General features: G+C 44.6%; 1 protein-coding gene and 1 long non-coding RNA gene across 4 annotated transcripts in view; both read right to left on the bottom strand.

The window, feature by feature from the left end:
* Nucleotides 1-27,516, bottom strand: part of mgat4c (mgat4 family member C) — a 502,975-nt gene that overhangs the window by 328,344 nt on the left and 147,115 nt on the right. The gene's annotated exons all lie outside the window — the stretch shown is intronic.
* On the bottom strand, nt 3,977-9,609 carry LOC140396471 (uncharacterized). The gene is made up of 3 exons (XR_011936547.1): nt 9,476-9,609; nt 6,880-7,007; nt 3,977-4,973 (listed from the first exon to the last, which is right to left on the bottom strand). It is a non-coding gene; the product is annotated as an uncharacterized lncRNA (long non-coding RNA).

Here is a 27,516-nt window from a genome sequence, read left to right as displayed (position 1 = left end):
AACTAGATAGCTTTTGAGAGATTGTCACCATGTGAAATGTGATTAAATTTAAATGAACAAAGCATACGTATTGTGATTCCAAGTGGTATTCCGGTGTTTTATTCCTTTCTTGCAAATTCAGAATGACCGGCAGTAGAAGGAATATTTCTGAAGACTAATCATCGCCTTGAAACCTTGGCCGAAACCATCCGAGAAGCGCCAATCATCGTTGAATTGCCTTTCCGCTCCTATATCTCTGCACCATGTCTCTGTTCCACATTTGTGGCCGTTCTTCCGATCACAGCTAGTCAGGTTGGTTGGGTTGAGTCAGAGGCTTGGGTGAGTGAGACGGATGGTGCGGACGGGGCATTTTAGGTCAGTGGGGGAGTCAGGGTGGAAGGAGTTGGGGGCAATTCAGGTGGTGGGGTTTCATCAGTTCAAGTTGGGGGGAGTGAGGCCTTTGAATGTTAAGGTGGGGGTGGCTAGATAGCTTGGGAGTTGGGGGATATCAGGGGGGGTCAGGGAGGTGTCAAGGGGTGGGATTAATCACGTTGGGTTGGGGGGGTGGAGTCAGGATATCAGAGGGGGGTGTATCACTGTAGCAGGAAAGAGATGCATTCAGTGTACCTGCCATGATTTCATTGTGTTCCAAAGCATCTTACGGCTAACAATGTACTTTTTCCAAGTGTAGTCATTGTTGAAATGCAAGAAACACAGAAATCAATTTCTTAAAATTCATTTGCAGGATGTGGGCACTACTGGCTAGGATCCCGACATTGTAGCAGGAAGCCCATTTGGCCCATCGAGTCTGTACCGACCCTCAGAAACAGTACTCCACCCAGGCCCCACTCCCCTGTCCTATCCCCGTATCCCCACCCAACCAGCACATTTTTGGACACGAAGGGGAAAATCTAGCATGGCCAATCCACTTAACCTGCACACCTTTGGACTGTGGTAGGAAATCGGAGCTTCCTGAGGAAACCCATGTAGACACGGGGGAACGTACAAACTCCACGCAGACAAGCCCAGAATCGAACCCGGATCCCTGGCGCTGTGAGGCAGCAGTGCTAACCACTGTGCCGCCACGCTGCCCGACTAGGCTAGGCCAACGTTTATCAATTATCCCTAATTACTCTTGAACTGAGTGGCTGGCTTGGCCATTTCAAGGGGCATTTAAATTGTACGTTGCAAGCTCCCACAAATAACAAAGCGATGATAACCACTGAGCAATAAATATTGATCAGGAAACCTGACATAACATCCCTACTCTTGAAATCATGGATCTTTGTCTATCTGAGAGGGAAGTCTACTGTCGCATTCTGAAGACAGCACCTCCGATGATACAGCACTTGATTGTCAGCTTAGACTTTTGTGAATAAACCACTGGAAGACATCAACGCAGTTTCAATGCTCAAAATAGTATTCTAACATCATGATGCTCTTTGGGTTAGGGCACATTATTACCCTATTGTCAACACATCATTACTTAAGTGTTCAACCACAGATATGCAAATATCGCAGTCCAGTAAACATAACTGTGGTTGATTTGGAGTTGCTGATTTTATACTGGGACCTCTGTGCCACATTTGATGTGCAGTGAGCATAATTGTGTGTGTAAATCATAGTATAATTAAGGCATAAATGAGATTGTTAATTTATTGTCAAACTGGGGACAATTTCATACTGTGGAGCTGCACTTGGATGCGGGTTGAGAATACACAAATTAATGTCCTGCCAGGCCCTTAGCATCAACAGAGGACACTTTCATTTGAATAGTTTTGACTCGATTGACGCCCAGCTTCCAGATGTAAAAGGACAATGGTGCCAAAGAACTCGACTATTCAGTCCCTTTGTGTTATATTTGGTATTTTATTAACTCAGAGAATATTCTAGTAACTGGCTATTGTTAAACGTGAAGAACATTTTGAAAATAACTATAGCTGTAAAATCATGTTCACACTTTTAGTTAATTCAACTAATTCATCGTGTAGGATTTAGTTGAGAACAGAGATATGGGCCGGGAGTCTACGACCCTGCACTGGGTCGGAGAACCCCCCGGGGGGACGCGAGAATCGTACCCCGACATCCCGACGCTGGCTTACCAATTCTCCGGCGCCGATTCTCGGGCGCCCGCGGTATTGCTGCCGCACCGGTCGGGGGCCGTTGACAGCGCCCCCCCCCCCGGCGATTCTCCGGGCCCCGACGGGCCGAGTGGCCGCTGAGGTCAGCCAAGTCTCGCCGGCGTGGGTTACTCAGGTCCCACATGGCGGCACCTGGAAGGTGTGTCAGCGGGGGCCGTCCTGGAGGGGGCTCCTGGGGGATCCGACCCCGGGGGGGGGAGCCTCCACGGTGGCCTGGCCCGCGATCGGGGCCCACCGATCAGCGGGTGGGTTGTGGGGGCCTGTGTTCCTCCGTGCCGGGCCCCTGTAGGGCTCTGCCATATTTCCCGGGTGCCGGCGCAGAGACAGAAACCCACGCACATGCGCGGAATCACGACGGCCGTTCCATGCACATGCGCGGAATCACGACGGACGTTCCGTGCATGCGCGGAATCTCGATGGCCATTCCGCGCTGGCTGGAGCTGTGGGCACCACTCCAGCGCCGACCTAGCCCTCTAGGAAGGGGAGCATTCCTGATTATCGGGGACCGTTGGTGCCGGAGTGCTTGGCGCCGTTTTTCACACCGAAGTCAGAACTTCGCCGCGGGATTGGAGAATCTCAGCCATGGATTGTCAACGTACTGTGTAAATAATAACTAATTACCTCATTAATGATTTGTTAAATTATTGATCAATTAACTAGCAAAGGGGTTAATTGGCTATTCCTGTATTGTGTCTCTTCCTCAGGAAGTTTAAATTCTTTTTTTCTTTATGAGGGACAACTCAATCCTCGAGCACGAGTGCTGAAAATCCGTGAGCTGAATTTCCGAAGGGATTTTCCCACATGTCTGCTGTTTTGTCATTTGACATGTTGCAGATGCAATGGAAAACAGTACGTTTTTCATGGATTTACACGAAAGCCGGACTAAAATTATGCTGGACAAGTATGCAAACCTCCAAGAACCCCATTGACCGGCCGGCGTCACGGAGAATCCCGCCGGTGGGTCAGGGCAGAAAAGTGGCGCGGCGGGGTGAAGACTCCAGACCCCAACGTTTGCCTCCTCTATCTTTTTCAGCCAAATGGCAGAAACTTTGTTTTTGTAGGTGGGAGGAGATGGGTGGGAAAGATGTGGTCCTGACAACCTTGTGCCAGAGATGATGAGAAGAACCTCTGAGGAAATTCCCCATGATGTGTCATGGAACATTGTCCAATTGGAGCTGTCCAAACAAAAGTGCAACAATATGCATTCTGGGACAAAGAAAAAGAAAAATGTCCAGGAGAGATGAAAGATCGAAATGTCAATTCTAAGAGTCCTTCCTGTTATTTCCTTTGTTCCCATTTATTTTATTATTTTTGGTCCATGGGCCCATAATTGGAATGTGCCATTAAGCAGTGGACTCAAGCTGAAACAACCTGTTAGTCGGGACTGTGTGATCCAGGTTTTATAATTTAGAGAGGAGAAAATAGACTCATCGGCGTCGAGTGAATCATTCGAACCAGCTTTGGAGGAAGTTGGTTTGATTGGCTGGCTGGCAACTTGTGGGTTGGTCAGGGGCAGTATTCTGCCTGACAACAGTCAGCGTTTGGCTTCTGCCTGATGCTTCTGAGAGAGCTGGAGAGAAATTCTTACACCTTGAAAGAAGAATGAACAGTCTCTCTCTCTCTGTCACACTCACTGCTGAAGTACAGAACTGCTTTATTGTTCTAATACCAGTGAGTGCCTGGCACATCTTTACTATAAACTTGAAATGATCTTGAATCTCTAGGCAAAGTAGACAACCTTGCCAGAGAACACCATCTCAAGCCTAGAAGGAAGGAGTACCAAACTGAAAGGTTGAACTCCAGAAATACATTAACTCAAAGCTATCCTAGTATAATAATCTTTATTGACACAAGTAAGCTTACATTAACACTGCAATTACGTTAATGTGAAAATCCCCTAGTCGCCACATTCCGGCGCCTGTTCGGGTACACTGAGGGACAATTCAGAATGTCCAAATTACATAACAGCAAGTCTTTCGGGACTTGTGGAGGACACTGGAGCACCTGGAGAAAACCCATGCAGATATGGGGAGAACGTGCAGACTCCGCACAGACAGTGACCCAAGCCAGTAATCGAACCGGGGACCCCGGTGCTGTGAGGCAACAGTGCTAACCACTGTGCTACCGTGCCGTCCATCATTAAAGATCCTTTATCCTTTTATTTTCATTGATATTTTCTTTACCTCTCAACCACCTTTTCTCTCTGTTATTTGTCTGTTGTCTGTGTGGAGAGTGAGGGTAGTTAGAAAGGCAGGAGGGTGGGGGATTGCGAAAGGGGTATGAGGTAGTCAGTTACATTTCTGTCTGTTCAATTATATTACTGTGCACATTAAAAGGTTACTTGCGTTAAAGTTATAAACCTGGTGACTGCAGTTTATTAGGCTCAGCGAAGGTCCTCAGGTATTTTAAAATAACATCTAATTTCATTTGTGTTGCAACTGCGGTTCCAGTGGGGCTGGAATTAATCATGCCCTAGCCCAGGGAATCGTGGCACAATTGATTAAGAGGATTCAACAAAAGAACGTTACTGTATTTGGACAATAGACATCAACTAAAGCATAATCCATTTCGGACAGATAAAATATAAGACGATTAAATGTTTATTAACAATTCAATTAAATTGAATGGCATGATTACAATCCACTCATTCAATTGAATATTCATGACTCGAATCATTGGGCCAGAATTTGTTGGCATCTTATTGGTAAATCATGCATGCTGATATTATGTGTGGATTTTCCAGCATTTTGTGGTGAGGAAAAAATGCTCCAGGTTGCAAATTCCCACAAAATTGCCAGATGATTTGAGCCAGTCACTCCATCTTTGGCCCTGTGAAAATATCAGCCCATCTCCCTGTGAATCACAAAAAGATGCTGCATTCACTCCCGAATTGCCACTTCAACTCTCTGCAAAAAGTTAGGGCTGGTAGTTCACAGTGTAAGGAGCCTTTTAATGACGAAATTCATCTCCCTACAATGTTGCTCAACCTCTCTCATCCAGAAATACTTCAAACTCTTTCCTTCATTGTCCTCTGAGGATTTTAAAACTTAATACATCAAATTTATTTTCTTTATTTCTTTTATTTCTCTTAATCCAAATTTCCTCTCCCTTTATTTTTCTCTTGTTTCTTTTCTGTAGTTCCTCTCTTTCCTTCTCAAACCTCTAATCTCACTGGCTAAGAAGAAAGGCCAGTAGTCGCATTGTTCGCCTCTGCTGGCTGTGCCATTACCAGCTCACATTTCCACCAATTTGCAATGCAAAATTTGTCCAGCTGAAGTGTGAGGGAAGTAGTGGAACTTGGGACACACACCAAGCAAATTCAGTACCATTGTTCTTTATAGATAGTGAGATAGCAATGAGTGCTGGGTGATGTGAGTGCACAATCGAATATGTTGCTTCAGATAAAAGGAGGAATACAAGGTGATTTATCTGTGAAATGAATGTGTTTGAATGGTAATCTAAAAAACAGATCATTCCAGCAACATAATGGTCCAAGTGTATGACCGATACCTTCAGTGTTCCGATGATATAGGATTGAAATTGCATTTTGCCATTGTTCATCAACTTCAATATGAAGTTCATTTTGCAAAAAAGAACCAGAAACCTTTCAGATTCCTACATAGAATGTTGGGTCTGCTTCTGATATGTGAGTGTTTTGATTTTCAATGAAGAGGCTCTGTGCTGATATGATTGTATTGAAGACACTGCAGATGGTGTTGAACTGTAGTCCAACAATGACAGTGGTCTGATAGCGTTTGACAGGCTGACATAAGGCTTAAGTGTCTGTTAGCCAGTACACATTATTGCTGCATTATACCAGTTCATTTTACTTTAAAGCAGAACTGATAATGTCAGCAGCAGTTATTGTAACAGTAAATTTGAGCAAAATTGTTGGCACAAAGCACTAACTCCAGAATTGTATTTATTGGAGCTTCTCCAACACTCGTTCAGTTTCCAATTGGATTTAGATTTAGTTTTTGCTGATACCAGACAAGGAGCACACAACCAAAGTGTGTTTTAAATTGCGTTTTATCATAAAAAAGGATGAAGGGGGAAAAGAGCTCCTAAGGGCATTTCTGACCTTTAGCATGGCAAATGCCCCAGGGGCAACAGTAGTTCATTGAGGTAATTAGACATCAAACTCGAAACGACTTTCACAGGGACATCGATGTCAATAATGTAAATCTCAGTGCGTAAAGCAGTGAAGCACATTAACTGTAAGCAATCTATATTATTGGGCACAGAGGTCTATTGCGCATAGTTGTACATAATACTGTATAATGTGGTGGACAAGTATTTGTGGGGCTTCAGGCTTATTAGGCAGGTGACACTGGGCTCATTAACTTGAGCTTTAAATTCCTTATGAGCTAAAAGCCGTAAAAATAACTTTAATGATTGTTTTAGAACTAGAACAGCACTGTTGAAGCTTGAGGTCCATACAAAATAGGTGCCAGATTGGTTGGGCTGTCAAGCAACGTTGATACCTGTTCCTTACATGGGAATCTGTTTGTTAATTATATTCATTGGAAGCATGTTCAACCAGAAATGCCATTGTTTATTGCGAGGTGTCCTTGGCTTTCACTACTGCAGCTGCTTAAATCTCTACCCAACAACCATCTGTACCTGTTAACTAAGGGAAGTGTAATGGATCTTTGCCGAAGCAGGAGTTACACATATCCTGAATGGCTGTTCCCCTGTGGTTCTGAAGGTGGACATGCATGTTATTCAAAAGGATGCAGTAGAGCATGTCTGTGCTCACCAGAATTATTGTTGGCCTGCTGCATCTTGCACAGCTTTGTCCTGCTTCGTAACCTTGCAATGGAGCACCGAGGAGAAGTCGAGCAGCAGCAACCTGGGGTAATCCGGACCATGAGGCAGAAGATTTGTCTGTACAAGGAACCAATCAGCCAGTGAGGAGCAGTAAGGCTGGCCATAGTATGTGACACATTTATCCCAGCAATACATCAAAACACCAAACACATTTCTTCCCGAACTACATCAACAGTGGCACAGCAGTTGGCACTGCAGCCTCACAGCGCCAGGGACCCGGGTTTAATTGTGACCTCGGGGACTGGCTGAGTGGAGTTTGCACGTTCTCTCTGTAACTGCATGGGTTTCCTCCAGGTGCTCCGGTTTCCTCCCGCTGTCCATAGGTTATGTGGGGTTACAGAATTGGGTGGGGAATGGGCCTAGGTAGGGTGCTCTTTCGGATGGGCCGGTGCAGACTTGATGGGCCCATTGGCCTCCTTCTGCACTGTAGGGATTCTATGGCTCTATGAATAGAAACAAAGAAAGTTTACTGGGTACAGAGGGCTGGTTTAGCTCAGTGGGCTAAACAGCTGGTTTGTGATGCAGAACAAGGCCAGCAGCGCGGGTTCAATTCCCGTACCAGCCTCCCCGAACAGGTGCCGGAATGTCACTTCATACTTGGGACAATAAAAGGTTATTATTATTTAACTGTCTATTTGGCCTATGTGTCTATGCCAGTCAAAAGAGAGTTATCAGTCTCATTCCAATTTCCAGCTCTGGTTTCGAGTCCTGTATGTTACAGCACTTCGAGTGCACATTGAAGTTTTTTTTAAACGACCTCTATCACACTTGCAGGTGAGGATTTCAGACCTCCGACAGCCTCTCAATTGTTACAATCCCAGTCGGACGGGAAGATCCCAGAATGGAACCCTGGCTCAAAAGACCGTAATGTTCACTGATTTTCTGATAAAATGTGGAGAACAGGATCACAAGACCGCAATGGGTTTTCACAACAAGGAAAAATAATTTATTAAATGTGAAAAGTTGGATTATTATATAATATTCTTTTACTTCACCCTTATCTTAACTATTACACATAGATTTTAGAATTAACGCAGATTACAAAATACATCTTAAACCACAATGGTCCCCTAACACACAAAGTCCCTTTTAAGCACACAAGCTGACTGTGGTAAGGCACATTGCTCACTGAACCCAAGTAAATATCTGTGGATTTCTGCTGAAAATCCCCCTAGATGATTCTTATACCGTGAGCCACCTTGTCTCACTGAACTCTGGGTTCAAACAAGTGATTCCAAATTCTGCTTTCAAAAGTCACACTTTCAAATCTTCTTTTGAATTATGCTTTTCCTACACTGCTTCCATCAAGATTTCCCTTTCAGGTTTTACACCTCTCCCTTCAGGTATTCTTTGACTTTTACACAAACTCCGAGATCCAGCTACCAAATTCCACAATTATTTCAAATAATGTCTCCCAAACTGTAGTATTTTTTAAACCGGAGCACTACTGCATATATCTTTCTGGCCTCTCACCATCCAAGGCCTTTTCAACCCTCTGTGACTTTACTGAACACAAATCTGTTACGATTCCCAGTTTCCTCTGTTCCATTAACTCCAGACTTCTTGGAAACTTCTCTTAATTTCTCCAGTTTCCTTAACTATCTGTACTTTGGGTTTACAGCATCTGTTTTCTGAATCATTACTCCATTGTATGGCTTTTCTCCCAGCAAGGCTGAAAGAGATATGCTTTCTACAACCAATTGCTTCTAGCAGAGCTGTGAGAACTGCCTTCTCTATCGCTATCTATCTCCAACTGCAATCAGCTTAGCTAAACTAAAGCTTAAAAGCTTCCCAAACGTATAAGGCCCCAGTTGCTAAGCGACCACAAATGGTTGATTCACACTGTAGCCATCTCTAATCACAATAGAATCACAGTTGGAATTGAAACCAACCCCACACAAACACCTTTGTCCAGGCACAGAAACATTAAGTTCGACCCACTTAAAAGTATATCGTATTTTTAATATTTACCAAAGCAAATATAAATCCCTTAAAACTTTCTTTATTTTCCTAAAACAATGAAATAATTTCTCGTGAACTTCCCTCCAACCCTTTTACAGGTTGTAAATCTATGCCATATAACTATTAATCTCTCTGTGAAGGAAACTAGGTCCTTCCCTTTTATCTAGGCCCCTCATTATTTTATACATCTTGGCTGGAATTCTCTGGCTGTTGGGATTCTCCTTTCCCACGGGCAGCACACCGCCGCTTTTGGGTTTCCTGGTGGTGCGGGGTTGCGTCAATGGGAAATCGCAATGACAAGCGGCGGGAAGAGAAAATCCCACTGCCCGTGAACGGTGCGCTTCCGAGAAACACGCGGCGAGGGGACCAGAGGATCCCACCCCTTATTTCAAAAGAAATGTGAGGGCATGTTACAGTTTATACTGTGCAAACTTTTCCTACCTCTTCGAATAAATGTTCGGGGTGCATGAATATTCAGCGAGTTTCAACGCGTTACTTAGACTTTGACTTTTTAAGCATGTGATCCCTGGAAATGTTTCATCTGTAACAAAAAAAGTCTGTACCTGGTAAATGAACTGTCTTCTCTCCCAACTGGTGTTCACATATTGAATGTGTATTTCCAGCATTCTCTGTTATTATCCATACTTTCACTGCTTGATGAACACTGTGCAAGATGAATCGATGATGAATTCTGGACATATGTCACTCGACTCAGGCAGAGAACTCCTTTCCTAGCAGTTAAAACTGAAACAATCAGGCATGCTCACTGTTTGAACATTTAATTGAACACCAGCAGGTTTAATTATTATTGCCCAGAAGGTGGAAGAGACGCCTCAGCACTTTTTCAATATGGTACTCAGGAAATTTGAGACAAACAAGTTCAGGGAGTCTCACAATTCTTCACTCCAGAGTCAGACCCACATCGCAATGGTGCATAAATGGTGAGGTCATATCCTAAGAAATGATTCATTCTCTTCCACACAGAAGACTGTTGTAAAAGACAGTACTGCTGTAACAGAAGACCTGCAGCCTTTTTCATTAAGCGGTACAGCATCTGGGTATGCCCAACAATGGTGTTAGCAGGCAGCAGCACTCATAACTTTTCCTGCTGCTGCGGTTGAGTGACTTTTGGCCGGACGTAGAAAACATGCATCCAATGAGCCAATACAGTGAATTCTTAACTGCTAAGACAGATCCTCGATTGATAAGGCATGGTTTGCTGCTAAAAATGAAAAGCCAATAAAATTGATCACGTTTGTAAAACTATTTTAAAAGCACATTTATTAAGATTTTACATTTTGGTAACAGTCACAACAAAATTCCAAAATATTGACATACATAAGGAGAAGCGAACAAACAAGGGCATAGAATGAAACAGGAGAACAACATCATCACCCAACATAGTTGTCTCCTCCGGATGTGAGACCCAATTGCATCCATGCAGAAACCAAGGATGGATGCATCATACGCCGCACTGCACAAAACAATGGAAAATCCAGTGGACCCCAGCTCAAAGGGAGAATTACGTAAGCACCCCACAACACAATCTAACCCCCATTCAGGCCCAGAACAGAACCGACATCAATCATATAGCGACAAGATTACGAAGAGAGGACCAACGACAACAAGTCTTCGTCATTCACAGACCCAGGGTCTCCCATAGAAGAAAAAGAAAAAAGGAAAGACCAGGGCTGGATTCTTTGTTCCACCAGTCCCGTTTTCTGGCGGGGCACGCCCTCGCCGTCAGAGGGATTCTCCAGTACAACAGCCAGTCAATGGGGTTTCACATTGTGGCCACCTCACGCCATCGGGAAACCCGTGGGCATGGGTGTGCTGCCGGCGAAGAAGAGAATCCCGCCGATGGAGAACCCCGCAGCAGAGCTACTATACCGACCCTCCTGATGATAAGAGTTCAGGACCCAATCCAGGACCTGACTCATCACAGCACTCATGAAACATCGGTCAACCAAAGGGGAATAGGGTACTTGATTGATAAACAGGCAACACCCCCCCCCCCCCGCCAAGGGAAACGATAGGACAGCCATGAGGTCTAGACTTATGTAAAGATAATCATTCCAGTCCTAATCGAAGAGGGGAGCCCCACCCCGGGGAGAAGGGAATCGTCAAGACGCCCCTCAAAAGGGCATCCTAGCAGGGAGGGTTGACCCACCTCCCCCTGGCACCAGGGGAATCCACCCACCAAAGAGGCCCATCCAGGAGAAAAACCAGCACCACCGTAAAATTAACGTGGGCCCACTCCTAAACAGCCAGAACATTGAACCCCAACCAGCTGCAATAAATGCCGAGACGGACCTTCACCTCAAATAGCTCACGGGAAAGGCAAGGTGTGAGGCGTAGTGGGGGACACACCTTCAGGGCCTCTCAGAAGAGGAAAAGAAGGAAGAAAGAATAAGAATCATCAGAACTAATCACTCGGATAATAGAAAAATCAGCATCCAATCCAGACCACTAGCCTCCTGGGCAACTGCTCAACACACGCTAACAAGGTGAGCCAGCCACCCAGTAAAGAAGGTGACATCACACCTACCCTAGGGAAAAAACAGGATATCTTCTAAGTACAGCACTCAGCCCATTGCTAATTCTCCATACCGTGGGGGCCTAGCCCAGACTTTCCAGGTCCCCACTGGTGCCCTCATGAGAGGGCATCCCCGATCCACATCGACAACAGGATATCTACAATGGCACTAGGCCTAGCCCAGCAGCGTCTTAAAATAAAACCTGGGAAATTATGTCCCCAGGAAATCCCAGACAACCTCCAAATCTATCCCCCACCGAGCCTGCACCCATCCAACCTCATCCAGGGCAAGTCACTACTCCCACTCACACAAGGAGAGAGAGTATTAAAAATGCTAGGCCGAGCCAGGAGGGGACCCCAGTCTGGAGGAAGAAGAACCATCCGGATACCCATCAATTGGGCATCCTGAGAAGGGGGGCCGTCACCCCCTCCCCTGACACCCAAGACCCCCCACTCATTCATCCAGGCCGCACCAGACTCAGGACCAGCACCATGCTCACCCAGACAAGAGAAGAAATAAGAGAGTCCCAGGGAGGGGACACCCAAACCGATTTGCGGAAACCTCCGTACAAAGGATACCCAAGGCGACCCTCATTCCCAATCCTCAGCCACGGGACCAACTTCACTTCAGCCTGCTCTAATAACAGACCAGACAACAAATGGGGGTTCAGGGACAAGGAGTCCTGAGGATATATGTGTGCAAATTATTGAAGATGGTAGGCGAGATTGAGAAAGTGGATTAAAACGTCTTATGGAACACTGTGTTTTTTAAGTAGAAGCATAGAATATGGAAGTTACAATGGATCTTTTGAAAAAACATTTTGGCCTCAATTGCAGTACTGCACTCAATTCTGGGCACCCCACTTTTGCAGGGATGTGAGCGCTTCAGAGCAGGTTCAGAACAGAGTCATGACAATCTGAAGAAGGGTCACGCGGACTCAAAACGTTAACTCTGTTTCTCTCTCCACAGATGCTGCCAGACCTGCTGAGTTTTCCCAGCATTTTCTGTGTTTGTTTCATGAGGATGCTTCCTGGGAAGAAGAAATTCAGTTAACTGGATAAGTTAGAGAGGCTGGAGTACTTGTGATGAGCGAGAGGAGATTTGATCTTATCCAAATCAGCAAGGGTACAGACAGAGTAGTTGAGGGGAAACTGTGGTGGAATGGTCAAAGAACCCAAAGACACCAATTTCAGGTGATTGGCAAAAGAACCAAGGGCGACACAAGGAAAAGTTATTTTATGCAGTGATTAGCATCCAGAATGAACCAGCTGATCATGGTGAAGAGGCAGATTGTGGCTTTCAAAAGATAATCATCAGAAGGGGGAAAAGAACACTTACAAGGCTACAGATAAAAGGAGTGGCAGTGGGACTGGCAGGGTTGCTCTTGCGGGGAGCCAATATGAACATAATAGGCCAAGTGTTCACCTTCTTTGATTCTATGAACATATTCACAAACCTTAGAAGCAAGAGAAAAAACTTTGATAAATACATTTATGCATCAGGTTTCTGCCTCCTAATTGACAATATATCAGTAATAAATATGGAAATGTACTCTGTAACTTTGCTGACATTTATTCCTCATTGGGTATAATTCCAATTGTGTTGACCAGTGGAATCTTCATCCAGGCAGGCAGTTTGGGTCTTTATGCCAGTGGCACATTAATGTAACTATTTGTTCCTGAGTACGGTCAGCAGGCAGTATGGCTTGATGGTAGGTTGACTTAACCCACCCGTGCTTGCATGTTTCCAGGCTGGAATTCTCTGGCTGTCGGAGATTCACGTTTCCTGCTACCAGCGCACCCCCCCCAGTGGGTTTCCCGGTGGCGTGGGATGGTTTCAATGAGAAACCCCATTGTCAAGTGGAGGGAGGATAGAATCTCACCGGCAGCGAACGGCGTGCCGCCGAGAAACATGCGGCTGGGGGACTGGGGGATCCCTCCCCTAATGTCTAATGCTGGATATGATTCACGATTGGACAGCATTTGCTGAATAATCCCAAATATGCTAAGAATTAGAGTAAAAACTAATTTGCAATTATCAGTCAGACTTGCAATGTTCACTTATGCTTGCTGGAAGCTGTGTATATTCATATACAGGGATCTGTCTTCCACAAGTAACAGGAATAGACTTCGCACCATTTTTTGAATGAACAAATGCATAGAGGACAATAGCCCCCGGTGCATTCGCCATAGCGAAGTCTTGACCAACCAATTGGCACCCCCTTTCCCATGAAGTATAAATTGCTGTTCGCTTTGAAATTTGACAATGTTGCAATAGTCCTGGTGAGTGAAAGACAAACAGCTTCGACAGCATGTCTCTTTTTCAGTAGTACTGGATTTCTCGTATTTTAACCCAATGATAAAGGAAGCATAGTGATGTATGTCCAAGTTGGGATTGTGTGTCACTTGCTGCCATTGTCCTTCTGGGCGGTACATCGTGGGTTAATTCTTTAATACCAGTCTCACCATTACATTTGTCAGGCTAGTGCGTCCCACAAAGCATTTAACATAATTCTAAATTATTTACAGAAAGTGTTCTGGCCCTCACTGTTCTGCAAGTTCGAATGGACTGGGAACCTAGAGCATTCAGCTGCATGGAAGTGGAAGAAATCTTTAATCTATGATGGCTGAAAAGATATTTTATTTCTAATAGAGCTCCTGGGTAAACAAATCTAGGATGCCAGAGGCATAGTGTCTCTCTAATAAATGTGCAATATGCATTGCTTTGGGAAAAAAAAGTATTCTAGTGCATGCTTGGCAGTTACACAGTAATTGAGTTAGCAAATGCCATTTCGGGTTTAAGATTTATTTCAATATATATGCCCAGAGCAGCAGGCAGGCGTATTTATTTTGATATTGCTACCCCATCATCAGAACAAAGAGAACAAAAAAAGTCAATAATACTATTTATTTCTCACCTACTTCTAAGTTGTGAGTAATCTTTAAACACTTGCACAATTGTTGTGGTATTTATTCAGCATTTGCAAAAATACTTTAATACTATTGCACTGTATACACTGCACTGCTCCTCCACAAGGCCAATTAAGTTATAAAATGGAGGTGCAAAGTGGAAGTGAAGTTCCTTCCTGGAGCAATCTGTTCACCCTGGGTTATTCTGGCACAAATCCCCATGGTTAATTAGAAAAAAAACATCGGCGACGAGCTGAAAGGAAGTCCCTTTCCTCAGCCCAAATCATCACCCGAGGAATTAAATATTATTTTGGAGAGGAAACCTAAGTAAGGCAAAAGGAATTCAGTATGCACGCACTCTCTATCTAAAGGGACACATTCCAGTTACTTCAATCTAGAATCTTAAATGCAAGGACAAGGAATGGCAAAGCTAAGGCTTAGGGACTCCCAAGTATGCAAAGATGCACTGCGGGAGTTTAACCAGGGCAGCTCATTGATATGCTCCATTCTCCTTACATAGCAGGGACTCGTTTGCCAACTGGAGGTTTGGCCTGCATGGTCAGTAGAATAAAGGTTTCCACTGGCAGCTCGCCACATCCAGGGTTCATGAATTAGCAAGGGTGTTTACTTAATTCCTGAGATGCAAACTTTTGGGGTATTATCATGACATGACCTTGGGCTTATTTGCTGTACAAGACACGAGGCAGCCCTCACTCATATGGGATTGGGTAAAGGCATTGTGAATTAATTTAGTAAGACTAGACACATGAGGTATCATAGAACATAGAACATAGAACATTACAGCGCAGTACAGGCCCTTCGGCCCTCGATGTTGCCAGAGCTGTGTACGTGTGCTCTTCTCAAAGCAGAAATCAAACTCAGACTGGATCACATGACACGCTGAGATCACACAAAGCATATTATAACATGGACTCCTTCAGCTGACCGAATATGTCAGAAAGTTAATTTGGTTCTGAGCTTCTTTTTCCGGCATTGTCACCTACAACCCCAAGGAGACTTCACTCCCCTCCCCCATCTATGAAGTTAGCCTTCAGTTGTCTATTCCCTTCTGTGCGACAACGCAGAATCGCCGACCAGAAACTTATAGCCAAGTTCCGCACACATGAGTGAGGCCTCAACCGGGACCTGGGATTCATGTTGCATTACATTCATCCCCCACCATCTGGCCTGCAAAATCCTACCAACTGTCCTGGCTTGACACAATTCACACTTCTTTAACCTGGGGTTACCCCATCTCTGGATCTGTAAAGATTTAATCACCTGCTAATGCTCGCATTCCAAGCATTCTCTGGCATCTTTGAATTTGTCTATATATATGTTTCTGGAACATACCTCTTCATTCACCTGAGGAAGGAGCAGCACTCTGAAAGCTAGTGATATCAAAACAAACCTGTTGGACTTTAACCTGGTGTTGTCAGACTTCTTACCCTTCTAATTAGGCTGCATGTCTCTATTGAATCTGACAAAGAGTGTCATAGTCTGAAGAAACTTTTACAATTTGATAAAAAACACAATAGTACACTCGACCCTTGAGGGCACAACTATCTCAAATATGGTCCTCAGAAAGGTATAACTAAGGCAAGTTGTTAGACAAGTGAATAAATGTGAGTTTGGCCATACTTCTCATGAAATCTTGCGAGCGAGGTAGCTTAAAGGAATTTCCAGGCTATTATGGGCTGGAATCTTGGCCATGAGCGGGAATAAAACGGGATTGACGCCAGGCGCCGGTCCCATTTCTCCCCATCCGACGCTGGATTCATTGCTGCATCAGGAACTCCGCTATCGGCGCAGCGAGGCAGTGAATCCAGCTCATAGATTCTGAAATGGAGAATCCTGCCCACGTCTGTAACAGACTCTGGACATCGAGATTATCCTGCTCACCATTTTGAATAGCGGGATAACAACTCCATGGCCTAGTTCCAGTTTTTAGCCTTGCATATACTCAAGAGAGTATTTGAAATGGGATCATTGGATGGTTTAAGGGACAGTGTCTCAACTGTTGTAACAACCCTGGGTTCCATAGTGGAAAAAGAGGGTCGTGTAATGATATGCACCCTTTCCATTTTGCACCCTACTTACCTCTTGTCGGTATTCTCAACTTCAGGGATACTTCTCCCCTTTAACTGACTCCTTTATGATTTTGAAGCCAGGCAATGCTGGCATCTGGCTTGAGTACCATTCAATTAGATGTCCAGTGGTTTTGCAGGGACTGGCAGAATCCTGGCCCACCAAATTGCCACCAATTGGAAGATAATCCTGCCCAATTTATCTTAATTTATTTTTGTATCAGCTCTTGAAAAATAATGTAAGTAGATCGTGCAGTTCTATTAGAATCAGGGATTACAGCAAACACAGAAAATAACTGCCATTTTTTCTGCCAGATGCATTATGGGGAAGAAAATCTAAGATATATTATTAACAGTACTGTGGACAAACAAATGATCCCGAGTTTTCAATGTGGGGTAGATTTTGGTGGGTGAGCAGCTGGTTAGGGTCAGGCTTAGAATGATATTGTTGATCAAATTTATATCAGAGAGAAACTTGAGCAAATCTAAACTAGGTTGTACATTTTGGCCTCAATGATGGGCAATTTGTAAATTCATGGCAATGTTAGAATGGTGAATCGTACAAAGATATCCATCCAGAAGAAACATTGGTTCTCATTACCTTTCTGTACTTTTCTTTTTCAGTTGAGCTATGTTGTTGACTCAAGGCCACATATCTACGGAATCTTCAGCACCCTTACAGTATGTGGCAATAAAGTATTATCATGGATTCTGATATGTGGACCAGTCCAGGGCTTAGAATACCCTGTATTAATTATCCAGATCCACACAAGAATCAGCAGATTCTGTTTGTGCATGTCACTCTGTTGCTCTTAGTATCCCCGGTTCTCTCCTTTTTGTCTCAATCCCAATGGAATAGCAAATGTTTAAAAAATCTTCCAAGACCGACCTTAATTACTTACAGTTATGTCAGCAAAAAAAACTGAGACGTGTCATAATAAATTCATACAGCTATGCTGACACACCATGAAGGGCAATATAATTTAACCCTATTAAATGAAACATCCTGATCTATCGCAGTTAGAACGTAGAACATAGAACATACAGTGCGGAAGGAGACCATTCGGCCCATCACGTCTGCACCGACCCACTTAAGCCCTCACTTCCACCCCATCCCGGTAACCCCTTCTAACGATTTTGGATATTAAGGACAATTTATCATGGTTAATCCACCTAACCTGTCTTTGGACTGTGGGAGGAAACCGGAGCACCCGGAGGAAACCCACGCAGACACGGGGAGAACGTGCAGACTCCTCACAGACAGTGACCCAGCAGGGAATCGAACCTGGGACATGGGCGTTGTGCAGCAACAGTAGTATCCGCTTGTGCTACCATGCTGCCCCAGAACTGCTATAGTATTAGGGGCAACTCCAATATAGATGTAGACCTAGTCAAAGTACAGCACAAACAGTAATGGGGAGCAAGGAGAGAAGGCAGAATGATAACACAAGGAGCAACAGATAAGCGATGAGGGGATAAAAACGTAGATTTATGGCTTGAGAGAATAAAATGAGACGTCTCAAAGCAGATAGAAAAAACAAAAACGAATTTGAGGTCAAAGAATCACTAAACTGTACATTGTGAAAGGTATGCAAGGTAGGTGGATTGAACACGCTAAATTGCCCCTTAATTGGAAAAAAATTAATTGGGTACTCTAAATGTTTTTTTTAAATACTATAGCAGTTCTGTTGCTGATCAGCATTTCCTCCACTTTTACGCTATCTAAATGTAACACAGACCTCAGAGTTGCTCATCAAGTTACAAAATACAATGGCTCTAATTTTCACTCCCTCCTCTCTGTCAGAAGCCAGGCGGTGGTGAGAGACAGTTGAAGTGCGGGCAATTCCACGATCACGTTGCTTTGTTCACTGGTCCTAATATTAAATTGTTCTTATGAACAATCAAGGAAGACATCTGCCTCAAACTGGCAAGGTCCTATTCTAATATGTAGAACAGATCAGAGCTATTTCATTTTAATAGGATGCCTGAGTGGGGGAGCAAGGCCAGTTTTCCCTGTCAAGTAAAACATACTGGGAGATGAAGGGCATAATTTAATGGAATTTCAAGAGTCCCATGTCGGGCTCGTTTAGCCAAGTGTTTCCGGCGCTGGCAGTGCCGAGAATGACTGCTATTGAATGGGATTCTGCTTCATTTCTGGGCCTCAGTGAAGAACGCCCCACCGAGGCACACTTAAATGCATTGCTGCACTTATGAGCTCTGCTTGCCATCTCCCTGCCAGCCTGGAAGTGCCATCCTGGCAGTGTCAAGGTGACACCCAGGTGGCACTGGTAGGGTGCCTAGGTGTCAAAGCCAGGGTACCATGTTGGCAGTGCCATGATGTGCAGGTGGCATCAGGGTTAACACCCTGCCCAGAGCCCGATCATCCAGATGTCCCCAATCACCTGGGAGACCCCCAAGTGCCAGTACGCCTGGTGCATACTGGTGGAGCTCAGTGCAAGTTCAGTGCTGGTTCACTCTACAGGAATGTGGTGGGAACTTGCTTTCAGATTGAAAAGACCAAATTCATGAAGAGTTAAAACCGGCGGGAAGATTCGCCTGGCTTGTGCGAGAAAGAGAATTTCCAGAAAAACCTCACTGTGAAGGACAGTTCTTGGGTTAAAACCAACCAGGCTCAGAAAGGAGAAGAACAAAAGTGAACCCTCTGTTGATAAGAATCACTTTGGACTGGTTTTGGTAGAATTGAATATCTCCTTAAAGGACAGTTAAAATATACCTGTACAGTGAATTTTTCGGTTGTTTTTAAGGTAAAAGGGAAAGTCTGTTCCATAGTATAAATTCTAAGTTTATTGCAAAAATAATGATTAATCATTGGTGCTTTTAATCTGTCTGTTACAGTAAAAGTCTGAAAAGCTTTTTGAGTTTTGTTGTGTTATCCTTTCGGCTCTCAACTGAAAGTTTGAATTTGTTTTAAGTTATCGGTCTCCACAGGGAATGTAACATTGGGCTTTTGGTTCCCAGATATCCCAGGTACACCGCTTGTGTCAGTGCTGACTGACCAGCACCATACCTGCTTCCCCCATTTCAAATGGTGGGTTAATGAATGAAGTTTCTGTGAATCATAAACGTCCTATATGAGGAAATTGGGACCTGACAGCAGATGGAAAAGAGATGGCATCCAATTCAGAACCACTGCAATACCTCACTTGTGACATGCTCCTGAAAAATGTCCATTAGATGCACAGGAATTGTGCAACTCCCTGGATCTGATAGATCATTTTCATGATAACATCAGACATCACACAGTAAAGAATAGGAGCAGAATGTAATTAGTTTAAGCAGTGCTTATTGCCGGCCTGCCTAGGTGGACTTCCAGTTAGATGCATTCAATCAAAATAAGGACTTGTGTAGTTCTAAAAGGAGACATTTTAATTGTTGGAGATCGATAATCTAAAAGGTGAAGAAATGCCCAGCCTCTGGTCCTCTAATGACTGATCTGTGAGATGAAAAATATGTTCAACCACCTCATCACTCATTGTAAATTGCTGATAGGTCTTCAGGAGACTTGGCTTAGACACAATGATCCATGCAAAAGGCACAAGTGCAAGGTGGCAGAAAACCATGTCTATGCATGTCAGGATTGTCTGCCAACATAATTCCCCTTACCTTGTGAAGGACGTTCACTGGATACCTAGTGCCAGTACTTGTGCTGTTTATTTGAGAAGTTCCATTGCAATAAAGCTCCAATCAATCACTGATGAAAAATCCATCAGTTTTACTTGCTCTCTGCTGATTCATCGTGGTAAAATGCTTAGTAAATGCTGTTCAGCAGCCATTGTGAATCTGATGGAATGCAGCGATGATACACAAAATTAAAATGAAAATCCAAAGAAGTGCAAGCTGATTGTTTTCTTCATTACATCTTTAGCGCATCTTAAAAAGCAGATTGTTTTCTGTGAGGACCAAAGTACTCATTAGTCCTATACCCTCGCCGGCCAGTCTGTAATTGAGGCAACTAACATCCCTAATATCATCCTACTGGAATAACATTTTATTAAATTGCCAGATTAATGTGTAAAATTAAAATTACATTTCAGGGAATTCTGACTGAATAGGCCTCTGAAAATGTCCTTGTCTGAGACTGGGTTTCCAAATCACGCAAAATCACAGTGTAGATATTTGAATTTATTTCTTGATGTCATTAGCTTGAAATAGGATGGTATTAACACCTGCCATTGGACCTACATTAAACCCAACCGGCAAGCAGGGAAATTACTGGAGAGAATTCTTCAAGACAGGATCTACTCCCATTTGGAAGCAAGTGGTCGTATTAGTGAGAGGCAGCACGGTTTTGTGAAGCGGAGGTCGTGTCTCACAAACTTGATAGAGTTTTTCGAGGAGGTCACAAAGATGATTGATGCAGGTAGGGCAGTGGATGTTGTCTATATGGACATCAGTAAGGCCTTTGACAAGGTCCCTCATGGCAGACTGGTACAAAAGGTGAAGTCACATGGGATCAGAGGTGAGCTGGCAAGATGGATACAGAACTGGCTAGGTCATAGAAGGCAGAGAGTAGCAATGGAAGGGTGCTTTTCTGATTGGAGGGCTGTGACTAGCGGTGTTCCACAGGGATCGGTGCTGGGACCTTTGCTGTTCGTAGTATATATAAATGATTTGGAGGAAAATGTAACTGGTCTGATTAGTAAGTTTGCAGACGACACAAAGGTTGGTAGAATTGCGGATAGCGATGAGGACTGTCAGAGGATACAGCAGGATTTAGATCATTTGGAGACTTGGGTGGAGAGATGGCAGATGGTGTTTAATCCGGACAAATGTGAGGTAATGCATTTTGGAAAGTCTAATACAGGTAGGGAATATACAGTGAATGGTAGAACCCCCAAGAATGTTGACAGTCAGAGAGATCTTGGTGTACAGGTCCACAGGTCACTGAAAGGGGCAACACAGGTGGAGAAGGTAGTAAAGAAGACATATGGCATGCTTGCCTTCATTGGCCGGGGCATTGAGTATAAAAATTGGCAAGTCATGTTGCAGCTATATAGAACCTTCATTAGGCCACACTTGGAGTACAGTGTTCAATTCTGGTCGCCACATTACCAGAATGATGTGGAGACATTAGAGAGGGTGCAGAAGAGATTTACCAGAATGTTGCCTGGTATGGAGGGGGCATTAGCTATGAGGAGAGGTTGAATAAACTTGGTTCGTTCTCACTGGAACGAAGGAGGTTGAGGGGCGACCTGACAGAGGTCTACAAAATTAGGAGGGGCATAGACAGAGTGGATAGTCAGAGACCTTTTCCCCAGGGTAGAGGGGTCAATTACTAGGGGGCATAGCAAGAAGTCTTACAGCACCAGGTTAAAGTCCAACAGGTTTGTTTCAAATCACTAGCTTTCGGAGCACAGCTCCTTCCCAGGTGAATGAAGATGCATGTTCCAGAAACATATTTAGACAAAGTCAAAGATGCAAGACAATGCTTTGAGTGCGACCATTTGCAGGTAATTAAGTCTTTACAGATCCAGAGAGCGGGGTAATCCCACGTTAAAGAGGTGTGAATTGTCTCAAGCCAGGACAGTTGGTAAGATTTCGCAAGCCCAGGCCAAATGGTGGGGGATGAATGTAATGCGACATGAATCCAAGGTCCCAGTTGAGGCCGTACACATGTGCGCGGAACTTAGCTCTAAGTTCCTGCTCGTCTGCAACGTCGGCATCTCCACATCATGGCTACCATCGACACCGCAAACTGCCGGCTCAAAGTGGAGAGGATCTCCAAGAAGATCACGCATATGGACACTGACATTAAGTCTCTACAAGGATGCAAGAATGCAGACAAGATCCCGAAAGGGCTACAGATCACAAACCCACTCAAGTCGATCTACAACACAGACTACGCTGAAAGACTCTGCCGTCGCACCTCTCTCACACCTCTCAACCACCTCGTACGCTAGCTCTACAGCAGACGCCGCAACCTGGAAACAAGATAGAGTCCGTATTCTCAACTTGCGCTCAGGACGCAGCAGACCAGCTGCGGAACACCGCCAAACAGATGAGACAACGATACTACGCCACCTATATGCACACCAAGAACAGGAAGCTTGAGAAACTCGGCATCACCACCAGCAGCAACCAAGCCTCCCCGGTACCACATTAGAAATCAATACAGGGAAATCTATTGTCAACTTGTTGGACTACACCCTTCAACCAGACGAAATCGAAGTCCTCAGCAGAGGGCTCAATTTCTGCACCACCACCAAAATGGACCCCATCAGTCTCGCGGCAGACACGGAGGAATTCATCAGGCAAATGAGGCTCCGGAAGTTCTTCCACAGACCACAAGAGGCCGACAGCGAACCCAATGAGTCAACCAATGAACCGGAACAGCAGACTGAGAGATCTGCGGTGCGGCAACCGAAGAGGAAAGAGTTGAATTGGACCCCTCCGGAAGGCCGCTGCCCTAGGCTCGATATGTATGCTCAAGCCGTCAGGAGTCGTGTCAATGCCAGATTCATCAGTCGCATTCACAAGACAGCCCCGAACGTCACCCAAGCACAACGCAATGCCATCTGCACTCTCAGGACCAAACGCAACATTGTCATCAAACCAGCAGACAAAGGACCCACGGCGAAGAATCACGAAAACGACTACACGATGACATCAATAAGATCCATCCCACCATCAGACTCACCATGGACTACTCTCCAAAATCGGTTGCATTCTTGGACACACTCATCTCCATCAAAGACGGTCACCTCAGCACTTCGCTTTACCGCAAGCCCACGGATAACCTCACGATGCTCCACTTCTCCAGCTTCCACCCTCAACACATTAAAGAAGCCATCCCCTGTGGACAAGCCCTCCGTATACACAGGATCTGCTCAGACGAGGAGGAACGCAATGGACATCTACAGACACTGAAAGATGCCCTTGTATGAATGGGATATGGCGCTCGACTCATCGATCGACAGTTCCAACGCGCTACAGCAAAAAAACCGCACCGACCTCCTCAGAAGACAAACACAGGACACAACCGACAGAGTACCCTTCATCGTCCAGTACTTCCTCGAAGCAGAGAAACTACAACATCTTCTTCACAGCCTTCAACACGTCATCAATGAAGATGAACATCTTGTCAAGGTCATCCCCACTACTTGCCTTCAAACAACTGCGCAACCTCAAACAAACCATTGTTTGCAGCAAACTACCCAGCCTTCAGAACAGCGACCACGACACCACACAACCCTGCCATGGCAATCTCTGCAAGACGTGCCAGATCATCGACATGAGTACCACCATTACACGTGAAAATACCACCCACCAGGTACGCGGTACATACTTGTGCGCCTCGGCCAACGTTGTCTACCTCATGCGCTGCAGGAAAGGATGTCCCGAAGTGTGGTACATTGGCGAGACCATGCAGACGCTGCAACAACGGCTGAACGGACATCGCGTGACAATCACCAGGCAGGAATGTTCCCTTCCAGTCGGGGAACACTTCAACAGTTAAGGGCATATATCCTCTGATCTCCGGGTAAGCGTTCTCCAAGGCGGCCTTCAGGACGCGCGACAACGCAAAATCGCCGAGCAGAAACTTATAGCCAAGTTCCGCACACATGAGTACAGCCTCAACCGGGACCTTGGATTCATGTCGCATTACATTCATCCCCCACCATCTGGCCTGGGCTTGCGAAATCCTACCAACTGTCCTGGCTTGAGACAATTCACACCTCTTTAACCTGGGGTTACCCCTATCTCTGGATCTGTTCAGACTTAATTACCTTCAAATGGTCGCATTCAAAGCATTGACTTGCATCTTAGACTTTGTCTATATATATATTTCTGGAACATGCATCTTCATTCACCTGAGGAAGGAGCAGTGCTCCAAAAGCTAGTGATTTGAAACAAACCTGTTGGACTTTAACCTGGTGTTGTAAGACTTCTTACTGTGCCCACCCCAGTCCAACTCCAGCATCTCCACATCATAGGGGGCATGGGTTTAAGGTGTGAGGTGCAAGGTTTAGAGGAGATGTACGAGGTAAGTTTTTTACACAGAGGGTAGTGGGTGCCTGGAACTCGCTACCGGAGGAGGTGGTGAAAGCAGGGACGATAGTGACGTTTAAGGGGCATCTTGACAAATACATGAATAGGATGGGAATAGAGGGATACGGACCCAGGAAGTGTAGAAGATTGTAGTTTAGTCGGGCAGCATGGTCGGCACGGGCTTGGAGGGCCGAAGGGCCTGCTCCTGTGCTGTACTTTTCTTTATTCTTTGTTCTTTGTACAATAAATACTTTTACTAACGATCAAAGTCTATAAAATGGAAAATGTATTTTGTTGGCATAGTACTGAGGGCTCACTGCACTTCTAGATAGGTAGGGATGTTCTCCCTGTTGTCCAAGCCATCATTTATCCCTCAAACAAACTTAAAACAGACGCGACCTGGGCATTTATTTCATTGGAACCTAACTGGACGCAAATTGGCTTCAGTGTTTGCCACATTGCAACTGCTGCAACATTATTTTTATTCGTCCTTGCGATGTGGGCATCCCGGCAAGGCTCGTATTAATTGCCCATCCCTGATTGCCCTCAAGAAGATGGTGCTGAGCTGCCATCTTGCACCATTGCAATCCATGTGGCGTGGCACATCAGCAGCACTTTTCGGGGGTGGGTGGCAGGATTTTAAGCCGGCGTTAGTGAAGGTACAACAATCTATTTCCAAACCAAGCTTAGGTTGCGGCTGGGTGGGCCATTCAGTTTTACTGTTGTTTGATGTTTTTGTGTTGCTGTCCATTGCGGAAGGCAGTCAAGATTCAACTTCAGTGCCGTGGATCAGGAGTCATTATGTAGACCAGACCAGGGAAAGACAGCAGACTTCTTTCCCTAAAGGGTGAACCTGATGGATTTTTACATCAATTACAGTGTCACTGTTACTGAGAATTTTATTACCAGTTTATTTAATTTATTGAATTCCCCAACTACCATGGAGAGATTTGAACTCACGTCTCTCGAGTCTTAGTCCAGTAACATAATTACTATGATACTATTTTTAAAAATATTTAATTGGTTGTACAGAGTTTTGGAATTCCCTAAGATCATGAAAGGCATGATAAGAATGCAAGTCTTTCTACTGATTCCAATTAAAAAAATAGTTCTGGTTTCAGCATTTCAAACTGTTGGCTATCACAGACTTTATACATCTGACAAGATCTCTTGCCTGTGTTGTCATGCATTTTTCACAGTTTAGTTGCACTGTTAGATTTCATGCAAGAGATGAAAAATTGCTATTATCAAATAGGGAATGAGCTCACTGCATCACCGTTATATGCTTTACACTAACATAAACTGACTTGCTCTAAACAACCCACAAAGTGTAGCCAAGTACATAATTCTATATTTAAACAATAATACAATTCTGTGTCTGATATAGTGCTCGGAAAGGGACGCAAACAAAATATGACTGCACAAACATCAAGCAGGTGACTTGAAACCGCTTCAGAAACAGCAGGCTTTATTAAAGCAGATGAGGGACCATCTCCTGTTTTGAAACTGATTCAAGTCGTACTGATTCGCATCTGAAGTCTATTGAAATGAAAATCTGAAAAGATATCGAACGGATGAATTAATGAATTAATAGTGCCCATCATCCAATGTCAAATTTACCCACGCAGGAGCATGCTTGTTCCTCCAGGCTCCAGATAAAGAGAAGTCTGTACAAATTAATGTTGTCAGTGGCCATTGGTTTTGCTGGAGCAAATGATGGAAGCTCTGAGCACAGCATGCGCCAGACATGCTTCACCCTGCATTGACTAGTGTAGGAGAGGGGGCCTGAAACATGTGCCAGGCCCTCATTAACATATACGAGGTAACTAATATCTGTTTAGGTCAGAAATTTCTGGGTATTATCCGATCCAATATTGGCGGCCATGAGTGGTCATTCTTGCCGTCACCTTGCACTCAAAAACCAGGCAACAGAGAACACAATTTCATGGCCAATGAGTTTAATAAATGAGTTTGATGTCCCTCGTGATGTAATCCTTGATAATTGTGGCACAGTCTTGCACAGTGAAGCCATTTATTCTGATGCATTTATAGTTTGATTGGTTCAAAATTGAGCTATATTCACAATGTCAATTCCATAAAATACGGGAAAATAGTTGATTTTGTCGCACCACTTCAAGCAATGCTACACAGACCACGTTGATTCCCTGGGGTCAGACACTGCAGCAACTATCGTGTGTCGTTGATATCATTTACACAGGTAACAGCCTGTGCAAGTCTGCCCTCAGAGAATCAACTTAGTTGCACATTCCCACTAGAAATGGTTCTATGCAAACAAATGTTCTGTCCTCTAAATGTATTGGGTGGAAAATGACAATGGGGGAATGGTTAGCGAATTGGAGATCGGGGGCAATTTCATCCCTGATCAATGTGCCAGTATGCCCCTGCTCAGGATCTCACATATTCTTGGGATCACACTGCTGACCAGGCCAAGATTGTTGGGGTTGGAGGGAAGTACCATCCTTTGCAAGACAAGAGAGCATTTGCACCATTCCCTGCCCCTCTCGACCACAAACTACAAAAGTAGAGTGGCTATTTGATGGACGCCCTTCACTCCACAAGGAAAATGTGGGGCCGCCTGATCTTTTTTAAAGGGAGCAATTTGAAATGTCAGAAGCAATTGTGGCAACTTTAGACCTTTGGGGTCCAGGGTACAATCGGTGGTTTGATGTGCAGATGAGGGCCAAATATATATTTCAGCGGTTTGGAGCCACTCTGAATGATCGGCTGAGCTGAAAGGAGGTCAGCAAAACAGGAACATCTGGTGTTGGGAATCCACTTCCATTCTACTGCATTGTTTCAAAAGGCAGGCTGAAAACTTTTTCTTTACTCCTCCCCATGAAACCCCCAACATAAAAGAAAGAATAAAAGTGAATTTATATAGAGTCTTGCATGACCACAAGACGTCCCAAATATAGCCAATAAATACTTTGAACGTGTAATGACCGAGATAATGTAGGAAAAACAACAGCCGACTAGTGTACACCAGACCCCACAAACAGCCATGAGTTAATGACCAGAGAGAATCCAATTCTGTAACCTT

This window comes from Scyliorhinus torazame, chromosome 19 (genome assembly GCF_047496885.1).
Source record: "Scyliorhinus torazame isolate Kashiwa2021f chromosome 19, sScyTor2.1, whole genome shotgun sequence".
Taxonomy (NCBI): Eukaryota; Metazoa; Chordata; class Chondrichthyes; order Carcharhiniformes; family Scyliorhinidae; genus Scyliorhinus; species Scyliorhinus torazame.
The sequence above is the reverse complement of the archived record's forward strand: the minus strand, read 5'-3'. Positions and strand labels throughout refer to the sequence as shown.